The sequence below is a fragment of the Diadema setosum genome, chromosome 12, assembly GCF_964275005.1.
Source record: "Diadema setosum chromosome 12, eeDiaSeto1, whole genome shotgun sequence".
In the NCBI taxonomy this organism is placed as follows: Eukaryota; Metazoa; Echinodermata; class Echinoidea; order Diadematoida; family Diadematidae; genus Diadema; species Diadema setosum.
Genome location: NC_092696.1, coordinates 21,597,890 through 21,612,971, shown reverse-complemented (window position 1 = coordinate 21,612,971; position 15,082 = coordinate 21,597,890).

Below are 15,082 nucleotides of genomic sequence, written 5' to 3'. Positions count from 1 at the left end.
AAGAATAAAAACACAAAACTATAGACGATAGAAACAATGGACGGAGACATCATTTTTATGCATTTACGAAAGAAATCCAGCATGCTGACGCTATTTGTCTAACAGTGTGATGTTTTAGAGCTCACGACTGTAATGTTATAGGTGGCGGCTCCTAATGCGTAGCGAGAAAAAAGATTCTGTGATGAATTCCCTTCCCTTTTTTCTAACGTTTCATATCAAGCATTTCATGTCTCGGATGAGTTTCATCCTGCACGTCTTCATAAAAGCGTAAAAACATGAAAAAAAAAATACGTTACTGGTCACTTGAATTTATTTCTGAAAATAAGTTAATAAGAGGAGACATGAGCGATAGTAAAGTTTCGGTAGTTTAAAGGGAGTCATCCCACGAGCTCGACACCCACGAGTCAGAAAACTGACGAGCTCGACATTGGAAAAAAAGGTCCATGAATCATACAGACCTATAGGCTCGACATTGAAAAAAAAAAAGTCCATAAGTCATAATAGTCCACGAATCATACAGGCCATGAGCTCGACACTAGGTAAACAAGGCCCATGACATGAGAAAAAAAAAGGCCCAGTACGAGCTCTATTTTACTTGATGTCGACCTCATGGGCCTTGTTCACTTTGTCTAGCTCGTGGACTATATGATTCATGGGTTATTTGACTCGAAGACTGTGTAATTCGTGAGTCGTATTATGATAAAGAATCGTGATCTGTATGCAAGTGTGGTATGGCTCGTGGGTGTCGAGCTCGTGACGCGCACCCGTTTGAAGTGTCATTTCACACGATGTCCAAGCTAACATGAAAAAGCAGAGTACGTTCAGATGAACAGATTTATCAATGGTTTTATTAAATCCGGACATGAAATAGGACATAACTGTATGGCATTTTAAAGTGTCATAATGTTTTCACGTAGCGAATATATTTGTCGGAACCCTATAATACGCTAAGAAATGAAGACGATGAAACCATCCCCTAGCTCATTTCGATTTCACGAAGCAAAGGAAATTCAGGTGTCCCGTTTAAATATGCGTATTGAATAGATGATATAAATACCACCGTTTCGATGAAATATTATGTGAAACGTGAATTCCTCACTGTTCAAATCCGCTTTTGATGACACTTCCTCCATTTTGCTCTGACCAAAGAGCAATGATAGTTAGGTCACTACAAAATTTAAATGAATTTATGTAAAAGATGCGGGTTTTCAATTCCTAATTCAAATGTGAAATCAGTCAAGATTTTATATGGCGGTCACTTGAAGATTCACTTTGTGAAGTGATAACAACATCACCTCATAAGTTGCATATGGATTTGCAACTTTAATCACTGTTACATGAAAACATGTGATACTCGCAATTTGTAAAATAATCAGTTACTTGAAATCAAATCAAAACACTTGAATCCTTTGCATCAGCTATCAAATGTGTTGCGATGCCGTGAAGATGTTTAGGGGAAACGGGTTCTAGTTACTGAATAATCGACCTATAAAAATCATGATTTTCATCATAATGCTGTTGTGCACGAACCATTGACCTGATAACAGAATGCTGAGCTGGTGACACAATCACCTATATTAAGGCAGTTGATATTTCGGAAGAGACCAATATCACAATTCGGTGGCTGATTAAAGGGATGGTATTGTATTGGTGGAGATGAGGATTTGGCTTTTAACTTTTTGAGAGATACCAAGAAAACACTTATGAAATAGTACAGAGCCATAGTACCATTCTAACAGGAATTCAAAGTTTATTTGATGAGAATCGCTTTTGGAATGGCTGAGAACTCAAAAACAAAGTAAAACAAAGCGATCGTAATGATATGTGGGTCCCACCTTTTATTAGGATTACTCTAGTTTGGGTATCTCAGCCACCTCAAAACCAATTTTAATAAACATTCAATCCCTCTTGAAATTATATGCTTTTTTCATACTTCAAAAGAGGTTTATCGTTATCTCAAGCAAAAATGTTAGAAATCTGAAGTTAGGTCTTAACTAAAACTATACGATCCCTTTAAAGTTTACAATACAATGTCACTTCTTGTCTTATGTCAATGTTTTATTAAACTACTGCCATTCTTGTTCGTCTTGTTGAAGATTATTGATGATTACGAATTATTGAAGTCAGCTTGAATACGGTGTGATATTGCACTTCACTGCAACGACACTGAATGAACCACAATGGCGAATGCTTGTGCCTTTTGTTCTGAAGTCTCCGAGCTGTTGTCCAGGCCTGTTGTCTACCATGTGTCAGTTGCCATTAAACATTCAGCAACGTTCTCAAAACCAGCGCGTGTAACGTCTGCCCGATGGCGACCCGATCGGTGTGTACAAAGCAAGAGAAGGTTTAGCGTACGTACCAGGCAAGTTCTCCCCTGGGTCAGGATCTCGCTGGGGAACGGCGGCTTTAACTGGAAGACTTTTAGGGAGACGACGAACTTTGAATAGACGCGAGGCATCAGGAAAACAAAAGAATAGTCCCTGTCTTTCATTCTCTCTTCCTCTACATCCCTCATTTTATATCGACATGCGTCGCTTGTTGCTCTGCACGTTTTCAGTGTCCACGTGTTACTTCTTTCACTTGTCTCTTCTGATTCTGGATTTGAGTCGAATAAAAAACAAACAAACAAAGAAACTAGAAAAATACAAGACCAATGCATGTACGTGTGCTTTCGTTCCTTTAGTATTTGTCTAGTTTATTGTAAGTTCAATTTATTGAGCGGCCCACATCTCTACAAGCTTATCTTTTACTTGGGCCTCACTTTTCCAGTAATACTGTTATTTTGTTCCATGTAACACACACACACACACACACACACACACACACATATATATATATATATATATATATATATATATATATGGCCCAAAACCACTATTTCGGCACAATTGGACAATCGCAAAACGCGAAAATTAAAGTTTTTAGAATAGGTTTCATTTTTATACCAATCCATGACACAAATATTCAAGTTTGTAGTTGAAAAATATGAACACACAATCTTGCTTTATTTTTGTGATGTGATAATTTCTTTCATAGGGCGTAGATTTCATCATGTAACATACGTTACCCATGTCATTCTATTTCAAATGCCTTAAAATTGGTGACTACAGTCTTTGATTGAGATAATTATGCGTCAGATGTGAAGTATACCATCGGCTGCCATGTTTGTAAATGCTGCCTGCAGATGGGAAGGATGGCAAATGACCTGTATGCTATACTGAAGACAGCATGTCCTATTTTGTTAAATCTTATTTCATGTAATGTTCATTTGTCTTCTCGATAATTTGATGTCAGACTTTCTTCAGAATATATTTTCAACATTTATCAGTCCCAAATTGCCAACCAATTCTTGAGTATCATTGATGAAACATGTGAATCTATGTGCGCAAAAATATATTCGTCAGATTCCACGTAACGTATGTTTCACGTTAATGTAACGTAAGTTACAAAGATAATACTACTACATGTGCAACTGATTTTGGTACTTTTTCTTTTTGGTTTTGGTATATATTCTTACATTAATTTCTCGTCAACTCTAAGTGAACGTATATTATAACAAGATGTCGCAATATCATGGTGATACAATTCTCAAAAATTACAATTGAAATAATTGTAAAACTGCAAGACTTTATAACATGTCCGCGTATAAACTCTGGAGTAGAACATTAATCCGTTACTGCTGATATTTTGAAGACAATTGGCTTCATACTTATGAATTTATGGCATTGAAATGATAAGAGTTGGGAACATGCTTTCACGTGCCTGCACGGACGAAAATATTGTCATGATGTACGTGTAATATAAAATGAGTGGTGGGTAACGTAGGTTTCACTTCAATTTTATCATAATGGAAGTTTTCGTATGCTTGACGTCTTGTAACGTGTTATCTTCATATTGATGTCTTGTAACTTGTTATCTTCAGCTGTCACTTCATGCTCTTGAAAGATATGTTTCGAATCCATAACTTTACAGACTCCATAACTTTGCTGTCGCAACAGTTATTCTATGGAGGAACAGTTTGAAAATAGCAGTTGCAATACAATAGTATTCACAAAATTTGTAACACTTGTATGAAACAAGAAACGGCAGAAACGAGATGGTTACTCTATTAAAGTGTTTCATAATGAACAATAACGCCGTATTGCTTGTATTTGAAATTTCTGAACTCGGTAAACAAGAGATAGGGACAGAAGGAACCAAGAAATGCTCTTTGTTAATTAAATAAATGACCACTTTACTAAGTTGACTATGGCAAATGAGGTCGATGAAATAACGTCAAATTACATAGTTGCATTAGCACAATACTGGGTAGGATGAATGAAATTGTCATTAGTGAAATGATGTACTCGATTGTCATTGTTTTGTATGCATAAGACAGTATAATCCACAACGATAACAAGAATAACAAGTCTTGCATTAATAATTCTTGCCGTATCTGGAAATTGTCTCCTGCATGGAAAATGTTTCTGAATCTTTCAAAAGAAAAGTGAAAGGACAAGTTGCTATACATGCACAACAAAGGTACTGATAATGATTACAGGCAGGCCCGTAAGTAGGATTTTCATGGGGTGGGGGATGGGGTCAGAGTTAGAGAAGTCGACTACTTCCAGTTATAATCACCTGACAGGGAGAAAAATAAAAGCTCCCGTGCCATTTTTTCTTTTGTTTCATTTCTTTTACCGGGTTTCATCGACTGACAAGCAAGAAAAAAAAACAGAAAGAAAAGAAAATTGAAGAAATATAAAGAAAGGCTTCAGCTTAATTCTATGCTGCCAGTACAAGCCCAATTTCATTTTTTTTTTATTTGTATATTTCAAACTGGGGAGGAGGATTCTGCGATTCATTTTTTTTTCTTTTTATTTCCTTTTGTTTATATTTTGACTGCTGGCAAAGGGGCGGGGGACCTCGAACCCCCTCCCCTATAGTTACCCTGGTAGGGTAAATAAAAAAAAAGATGCGTGACTTTGCTTCTTTTTTTTTTTTGTCAACTACGCGACGGGTATATGTTTTTTTTTTTCTTGAATCTTTGCTTAGAGATATGATTTTTCGCCAATCTGATTGCAGCTTATACGTTCCCTATATATGGGGTTTTAATCTCAGCACTGCTCTTCCCCATTGCAACTGCATTAACTTCAACGAGAAGGAAGAACAAAAAATGTTGATGTCTTAAACATATATCTTACTGAAACATACATCACTATAATTATTATTAGCATTATTATCATGTAGGCCTAATCTATGATGGTATACTCAGTAATAGTTAAAATTACATTTCTTTAATGCACATGTCTTTTTGTTACCTTTTCTTCATTCAAAGTGTGTTTTTCTTCACTTTGAGATCATCAACGATATAACGACACAAATTTGAGTTAATTTTCTCCGTTAAAAATAGTCAGGTAGTAGTTAGTCACCATATTGATTTATGATAACCGAAGATAAATATAATTGAAAAGACTTATTTCCCTATGGAATTCCTTCAACTATAGTTCTAGAACAATTAAATGTTATTTTTATCCACGCACATTCCTTAAAATATCCTTTTTCAATGACATGAAATGATGAAACTTACGTTACCAAAACTAGAAACTTACGTTACTATATTAATGCAGGGACCTGATCCAATAGTTTTGAAGTAGAGATCTGCGTAATCCCTAAGTTTATTAGCTATTCATTGAATTTTCTTAAAACAATGTTAAATTCATTGTTTATACCTGGAATATGACAACATTAAAGCCAAGTTGAACATCAACCCCACCAAACGATTTTTTTTTCAAAGATACTATGATTATGTCCCCTTTTACTGCATCCTCCTAACAAACAAGAACATACGGCTGTAAATGAATTTGATATGTTTTGACGGAGAAACTCATCAACATCATAACTGCAACAATTAAATTGTCTCAAATTAAATGGGCTTTTCTGTGGATTGTCTGTTATCAACATGACAACATCTTGAAACTTACGTTACCAAAATTTGAAACATACGTTACGTAATAAATTGAGTGATTTATTTCAAAAGAATAAACCTGTACAGCAAAGCAATAACTGGATTTTTACGGTGGAATCTACTGACTTAATAAAGACACAATAAACAGAAGTAAAGCATGATTCTATGAAAAACAACAACACATTTCCAACAATCAAATACTTACTCGGTTTTTCAACACATCATGTAAAGGTATTTTGCGCGCTGCCAATGCTCAAGATGCCATTGAAAGAAGTTGCTGAGCTATCACATGACCTCAAATCGACGGCACAGATTCGAGAAATGTACATTTAGGTGGTAATTAATGGTGTAATTAAGCTTTCTGTCATTTGGTGGTAACGTAAGTTACATCACGTATGTTACACTTGTGGATTAAATCGTATAAGTTAGCAACATAATAATGAATCTTTTGCCACCCATGGGTATGACGACAATCTACTCCATTAGTCTCAACTCTAGAACAATCATTCAGAGCCATGCACCTTCATACTTTTTACAAAGATGGTAACGTATGTTACTTCTCTTAAATCTACCTTTTTAAAATCTATATTTGCGAGATTAGCAGTCGCATGTCTTTTGAAGCTGAGTGATGAAATATCTTTTAACATAAACTTACACCCCTTTTGGTCAGAAAAACAATACAATAATGTAGTACTCACTGTAATAGCATAACCAAGTTGGCAGTACAAAGATGGTAACGTATGTTTCAGCGGATCTGGCGACACATTTCCATCAGTTATTTTGTTGATAAAGAATGGTTAGTTTAAAAAGTTGTGTTAGGTTTTCATAGAACCTTAAGCCACTTTTCTGAAACCGTGAATAAGCTTCCTCTTTATGCTCATATTTTCCCACAAAGTTGAGAAAACATTAAAAATCATCGTTGGCGACATGCACTTTTAAGCCTGTTGGCCGAACTTGACCCTCCACCAATGGATTAGTGGTATAATTTCGCCTTCGAAATGATTTCAGTTTTTGTTTATATGTCCCTTGGCATCACATAAAATCACAGGGGCATTTTGAAAGAGCTTTTTATCTCTCCTAGGTGAGTAGGAACATAAGCGACACGATTTTTGACCAATTGCGCCGAAATAGTGGTTTTGGGCCATATATATATTTGAATAAATAGTTTCATACGTATATGAAATGTATTTGAAACAGTGTATAAAAACAACATGTAGGCCTATTCACATGTTATTGTAATACATTGTTTGTTTTTCCTTGAACTTGTATCGACAACAAATGTTACATTGGGAATAAAATTGGACTTAAATTGACTTCAACTGTGTCGTTTTCTAACCTAACCAAGCAAAGATGATAAATTTCATACATTCGACAGGAACAGATGATGTCTTCATTCATCTTGGTTTTCATCTCTTTCATCTCCCTCTCTATCTCTCTCTCTCTCTCTCTTTTACTGTGTAACTTTATATTCTTCTATGTCCAGCTACAATGATGCATATATAATATATTCATATATTATATCATTCAAACTTTATATATATATATATATATATATATATATATATATATATATATATATATATAATTTTATATGTATATATGAAGACTTTTTTAACCAGTTGAAATAGGTCCGTCATCAGATGAAAAGAAATCTTTTAAGTGCTACTTTTCCTGCCACACAACAAGAAATTTTCTTGAAGTTTCACGGTAAAAATATGTTGATTTTTTATCATTTTCTTTGGCCTTAAAGCATATTTGAACTCAAATATCTGAAATAAACAAGAATGAAGTTAACTCTTTTATGTCTTCTTGTAACTCCTTCTTCCGTCGCCCTTTTCTTTCTCTTCCTCTTGTTTTCGCTTGACGATGCTGATTATGAATAAAGCGGGAGAAAACGAATATATGTAGGGTAAGGATTTTTTTGTTTGTTTGTTTTTAGACGGTCTAAATTTATAGCAAGCATGACCGTATGATACAAAGAGAAGACCAATTTGGATTGAAATGACGGGAACAAACATCCTATGCCTGACAGTATATCATTTACGTTTTGACCGCAATGTGATAACCGTGAGCCCCGCACTTGACCTTACAACAACAACAACAGAAAAAAAAAATGCATAAAACAAATAAGACAGTTTGATCCGGTGTGATTTGATAATGTGGGCAGAAAACTCACGTGCACTTGAGTGTGATTTATTCCTCTATGTAATGTATCTAGCACGTTTGATTTTTTCTTCTCTCTCTTTTCCTTTTCTCTCTTGATCTCTTCTCATTGAGAGGCGACTGTTATCAAATCTCTGGTGCTAAATGCGGCGGATCAAAACATCCGCTTGTGACATCCTTTTATGCCCGTGCCGCGGCGGGTCGCCGCAGCGGGAAGATCCGGCCTCGACCATCGCGTCAAATCGACTCCCTCAGTAATAAATTCGAGATAAAAAGCATTCGAGTTGACCACTGCGGCAAAGCTTTGACCTACATTATCATTATTTCAGATTTGAATGAAGTCGAACTGAAGTTGTTTACATACTGCGACATCTGAATGCTATGTTCACAAATATTGATAGCAGCCATTAATCAGCTTTTCACGAAAAAAAAAAATACGCGAAAGGGAGCGAAGAGGTAGCATTCGCGGGAAAAAAAGCTAATGTTTAACTCCCATGATATATATATATATATATATATATATAAAAATGAAGCCTTAACAACTAGACATGAGTATCTCTTTCTTTGTTTTTCTTTTCTTTTCTTTTCTTTTTTTTTTTTGGGATAAATTCTTTTCCAGACTTGGACAAGAATAACATCAATTCTTTCTTGCACCAGATATAATGCTCCCTTTTCGAAATCAAGAATGTTTACCGGGGCGGATCAAGGAATTCCGTAAAAGGGGGTGGGTGGTGCCCCCCCCCCCCCATATGCCATTGTTCACCTCAAATATGTAGGCCGTACACTGTATGTAAAGTTAGAGCAAATCGGACATAATACGTTCAAAGGGTTTTTTTTATATTTTTTAATGAAAGTTGTACATTTCTCAAATTATCATAACTGATACATGACCATATGACCCTGCGTTCTTAAGGAGGCAAGTAAAATCCTCTTTCGCTATGCAAAAGAAAAAAGGGAAAACATGTTATTAAATTATTAATTCTGAGGCTTTTGCTGCTACTTCTTTCTGTTCTCCTTCACATATCTTTCCCCCTCCCTCTTTATTCTTCTTCTTCATCTCCCCCATTCTCTCCCCCACCCTCTCTCTCTCTCTCTCCCTCTCTCTCTCTCTCTCTCTCTCTCTCTCTCTCTCTCTATTTCGACTGTTCTCAACTATAAGAATGTTTCTGAGATAGACAAGCCGAGTCAAAACGTTCTTGGAAAACATTTTGATATACACATGATACATGCACCACTGGTTCTATGACATCTCCTCCCGTAACAACTGCCCCAACGCAATATCTGCACACAGACACTAACACTAACCCTATAAGGCACACATAAAACCTATCCACAAACATAACCCCTACCCTAATCCTAATCCTCACATCAAACTAAACATAAAACCCTCTCACAACCCTAACCCTAACCCTAAGTCCATGGAGAAAATAAGACCTGAGCAATTTTCACAGGAGCAAATGTCGTGTCACCGTATCACTAACTATAATATTGTGATATAATTTCTATTTATCAGTTAGCATCTACTGCAATGAGGTTACCTTAAGAAAATACCATTGACGTTGTTTTGCTTTGTTTTGAAAATAAGCAGTAACACAATAAAAATGATTTGAGACACACCAAGAAATTAAATGCAAAAAAAAAAAGAAAATCACATTGTAACTTTTTATATGGTCACATTGAAACATTATTCACAGACAGACTTTTATTGAAAGGGCGAATCTTTCTGTGCCATGTGTGTTGTTTTCTGCATTTTATTTGCGAGAAACGTACGTCACTGCCGCTGTTATTCCTGTCCACGTGTCATTAATAAAAATATAACACGTTATAACTGCAATACTGGCAATACAGCAAACTAATGGAGGAATGCTCCTGCGCTTCTGTGAAGATTTTCAGAAGCAAAATTGTCTTTCCTGTTGTGAACAACAAGCAAGGGACAATCTGTCATATCAATCAAAACAGGTCGCGTAAAGACGTACGTGGCTGTAACACTTATTTCGGGAACCGTTTATCGAAAAACGCAACGGAAAATGTGAATCTATCTACCATTCTACGTCTGGGCGGGATGACTTTTTTTTTTGCTTTATGGAAGTACATGTAGACTGTAGTCATTTGGTGGTGATGATAAGTGACGGTGATGATATCCGGGTGTTGATTCTACCACGGATTTAGTTTGTTCTTTCTCTATGTTTCCTGTTCGGATGTTTTTCACTCTTAATGGCGGGCTTTTATTACTCCAGATGGTCTGTCGTCCACTTCCAATGTCCATTAAGAATTAAGTTACACACGCTATATGTCACGCAAGTAACTGCAACAGTTAGAACTTTGATAGTAAGGATGCTTAATTATTTTTTCTTCAATCATAACAATTATTCCAGAATTTGTTGGAACGGGTACTTTTTTAAAACAAAGATGAGTGCCAATATAAATCTGAATATAAGTCTTTTCCTCGCTATAAAAACTATAATCATTATGGTGGTTATTATGACGACGATTATGATAAAAACATAAAAACAATAATACAATAAAACTATGATAACTATAATGATAATAGTTATTATCATTACATGAATAATTGTGCTGATAATGATAAAACTATTGATAATGATAACCATAATAATGTTGTGAAAACATTATATCATTACTTTCATTATCTCCGTCATTATCCCTACGATTTCTTTCTCTCCGATTTGCTTGCTTAACTGCTTGTTTCATTTCCATCTTAGAAGATGGCTGGATAGCCCATATTCAGCTGCACTATCTGGTCTTCCATGGGGTCCAGTTGGGTGTTAGGCGGGACCACTTCACCGGGTTAAACACCCTGCTATTTGCAATGAATGAATAAAGGAGGATATTTTACTTGCGTGAGTTGTGACTCCGTCACACACGGGACCTCCATTTTATGTCTTATCCGAGGGACTGAGTGTTTTGCCTCTTACTATGACACACATTAACATTGCTCAGTGGGACTCGGGAATCGAACCCGGGTCCTTTGGATCGTGAGACAGACGCGCTACCGACTGAACCAACTCACCGCTTAAGGAACAAGGTTTTCAAAAAACATGTATTCACTCATGAATATCAAGAGATGGGGAAAAGGAGTTAATGGTTAATGCCTCGCTCTTAGCAATGGTACTGAGGCCAAATTACTCTTAAGGTGACCAAAGCAGTGCAATAATCAGTGCATGATGATAAAAGATGAAATAAATGAAGACCAGGGAATTACATTAAAATATTAATTGAAAGTAGTCACAATATCTAATTAAAAGAAGAGGAATGTTGGATTAAAAGCAATGACAATATCATTCAATTAATGTATTTTTTAATTCAGTTGTTTTTTATTTCAACTGATAAACACTTTGCCCTTCATCAACGTAGATAAGCACCGACTAGTTAGTGTTTCGTGTAGTAACCATTATTAAAAAAAAAAAATAGTGGGCATACATACTCTGGTTGAACTCGCACCAGCTGTTACGTATAGCAATCAGGAAGGAGGTCGTTGGTTCGAGTCCAACCTGAGTATTATGCTCATTTTTTATTTATTTATTTATTTATTTTTTGCTGTTTTTATCATGACTACTTGTAAAACATTGAATATTCTGTAATTATTTTGCCGTCGAGGTGTGTAGTACACAGAAATGAAGTCATTTTTCATCTACATGCTTATCTTGCCATGTTTTACTTGCTCCAACCGGTAATTTCAACTGAAATACTATATTAATTTATTATATAATAAACTGGGAAAGGAAATTATCCTTGATGTCTCAAGCGATGTGAAACAAAAACTTAAGCAGTGTTGAAAATCTCATATAAAAACAACAAAGAAGTAAACAGTGGGGGCGCTGTGGCATAGGGGATAAGACTCCCGACTCCCGATCGAAGGACCCGAGTTCGAATCCCGCCCAGTGAAAGCTTACGTCCTTGGACAAGATTTTCTTACCCACCATGTCCCTCTCGACCCAGGTGTATAAATGGGTACCTGGCATCGCTAGGGTAATAATAATGGCAGGGCCCTCTGGTAAAGCAGTTGCAACACTGAAGAGGCTACCCTGGATAAACAAGACATTATTATTAGATATTGAACTTAAGTCCAGCCAGCGATAAAATGGCTTCTTACATCCTAATAATGTATGTGACGCCCTCATCCTTTATGCCAAACAGTTACTGACCTGAAACTTCTTCATTCATAATTCATTAAAGGGGCCATGAAATCCAAAATGCACTTTGATTTGTGTTGATTTATGATACCCTCAATATCACTTTTGCGGTGAAACGAATGTCTAGAAACATTTCATATATTATTTTTAACGATTATTTCTTCTTTTTTTCTTCAGATTACTTGGGAACGCCCACAAAAAATCCTTCCAAGCCAATATTCCTCAGATGATCTCATCTGTCAATCATTGCTAAAGTACTAAAATGTTTAACAAAAGACATTGAAATGCACCTTCCCCTCGACTCAGCATGACTTGCATGTTTCTGTGATATTAATGTGACTAACAAAAGACATGGCGAGGGAACATGCAAGTTATGCTGAGTCGAGGGGAAGGTGCATTCCAATGTCTTTTGTTAAACGTTATTTTTCAGTACTTTAGCAATGATTGACAGGATTTGGAAGGATTTTTGTGGGCGTTCCCAAGTAATCTGAAGAAAAATAGAAGAAGAAAAAATCGTTAAAAATATATGGAATGTTTCTAGATATTCGTTTCACTGCAAAAGTGATGTTGAGGGTATCATAAATCAACACAAATCAACATGCATTTGGATTTCAGGGCCCCTTTAATGTGCAAAGGTTCAAGTTCGTATTATCCATTCAAAATTTGTGTCAGTGTACAGGTTGTGCGTGTTTCAAATATCTGTATGAATCTTACTGGTCTTAAACACTGTTTTTTTTTTTCTTCATGCTCTTTAAATTCTTTCTGAGAATCAGCACAACGAACATTTTCTTTTTCGATTTAATACGTGACATATTTTCAGAGGTTTTGTTTCTCATTTTTTCAATCTTTTCTTTTTACCAATGCATGGCGTCACCGAAGAGGCGTCCTCTTTTTAATAAGACAAATTAAATCTGCGGTATGCAATTAGGGCAATTTGTGTTCACACGTACTGAAACCGCGGCCCCTGTAGCATAAAACCACCACGACATGGTGAGGGGGGGGGGGGCTGATTTTTCGTATTCTGGTGCGTGCCTAACTGAAAGCTAGCGGCAATGCGGATATCATCTTTCCCAGCAAAATACTGCACACTTAGGCGCCTGAAAAATGCATGGCCCCGGTCCCACCATAACATTGCTTTATGAAATATGCAGGATCGCCTGCATGCTTTGTTTGTTCAAAATGCCATTGCCAAAAAAGAAGGTAAAGAAAAGGGAGGAAACAGAAGAAAAAGAACAACAACAATAACACACAAATGGAAGAGGTAAAACGTCAAAAAGGGAAAAGTCGATAGGTATAGAATATATGTCATGTATATCGCGTTAACGGTAGGCATTTGGCCAAGCATAACTCAGCTTTTTGTGGGAAATATGCGCATGAAATGCGGCATGTGTTTTCAGTAATTGGATGAACGCCACCGGGGACGCGCAAAGTCAATCACTTCTGTTCTCCATACAAAATTCTGTTATCTACTGCGGAAGGCACCGACTAATTCCGTATCAGCCATAGGCGGGCCGTGGCTATCAAAATTATGTGATAATTGAGCAAATTTGTTGCAAAAAAAAAAGAGAAAAAAAGAATACGTGAAACGCAAGTGCCTCATGTAACCATGGAACTCCATGATATAACCATACTTATATCCTAACATGCATGTAGAAATGTTAATATATATATTATTATTATTGTTGCTGCTTCTGTTATCGCTTTTACACGAACTATTTTTCTGCCTTTGGAAATTTAATTTACAATGCATTCAGACTACTGCTGAATAAGATCAGAAAGTAATGACCTACAATATTGTATAAGCATCGAATTATATATTCAAGGATGAATCTTTTACAGAGTAACCCCCAAAGTTATCTAAAATTAAACGAGCGTTTTGACCTAACGAAAAGTTGTTAACTTTCTAAGTTTACTCCAGTTTACTGAGCTTGATCTTTGAAGGATTTGGAAAAAAAATGCATGAGGTTAATACTTTCTTCAAGTGGACATAATTTGGTTCCTTCGCCATTCTATGATACAGGTATCATGAATGTATATTTTCGTATGTTCGTAGATTTACGAGCACGCGCGCTAACTTTGAAAAGGTCTTTCCCACACTCGTCTATACTCACACATATAGCCATAGCCCATCGATCACAAACATATGCACACACACACACGCATGCACACACACGCACGCACACACACACACACACACACAATCATCAATCTGACTAAAAAATATGTACTCGGCGTATTTGTACAACGATGTACTGATTTATGGAGAGAACAAGCAATGGAACTACATCATACAAAACTGACTTTTTTATTTCAAAGTGAGTTGGTAAATGAACACACAAATTTGAAATCTCAATGGTAGATTCTTCGCTGTCATTTGCAGAGTGCACTAGGTTTTGGTTACAGGATTTAAAAGGGAAGTTTCCCCAAATATTCATGTGAATTGAGTGAATACAGCAATATTAGCAGAACACATCCATGAAAGTTTGAGGAAAATTGGATAATCCGTTCCACAGTTATGGATTTTTTACTGCTTTAGTACTGCTACCACTGGATGAGATGGCTACAACAGCTTATGACATCAGTGCAGAACAATATTAAGAAGATGTACAGAGAATTTCAGAAAATTCGATTTTTATTTTATTTTTATTTTTTAATGAAAAGTAGTTGTTCCTTTGACTTGCTGTCGACATATATTGAGGGTAATATGTCCCCTGCTTTCTAAAAGAGGTAAGTCAGTTGCTCTTTCATTATGGTAGCAAAATTACATTTTGTGGAATTCTCTTTATATTTTCTTGATATCATTGTTCTGCAGTGACAT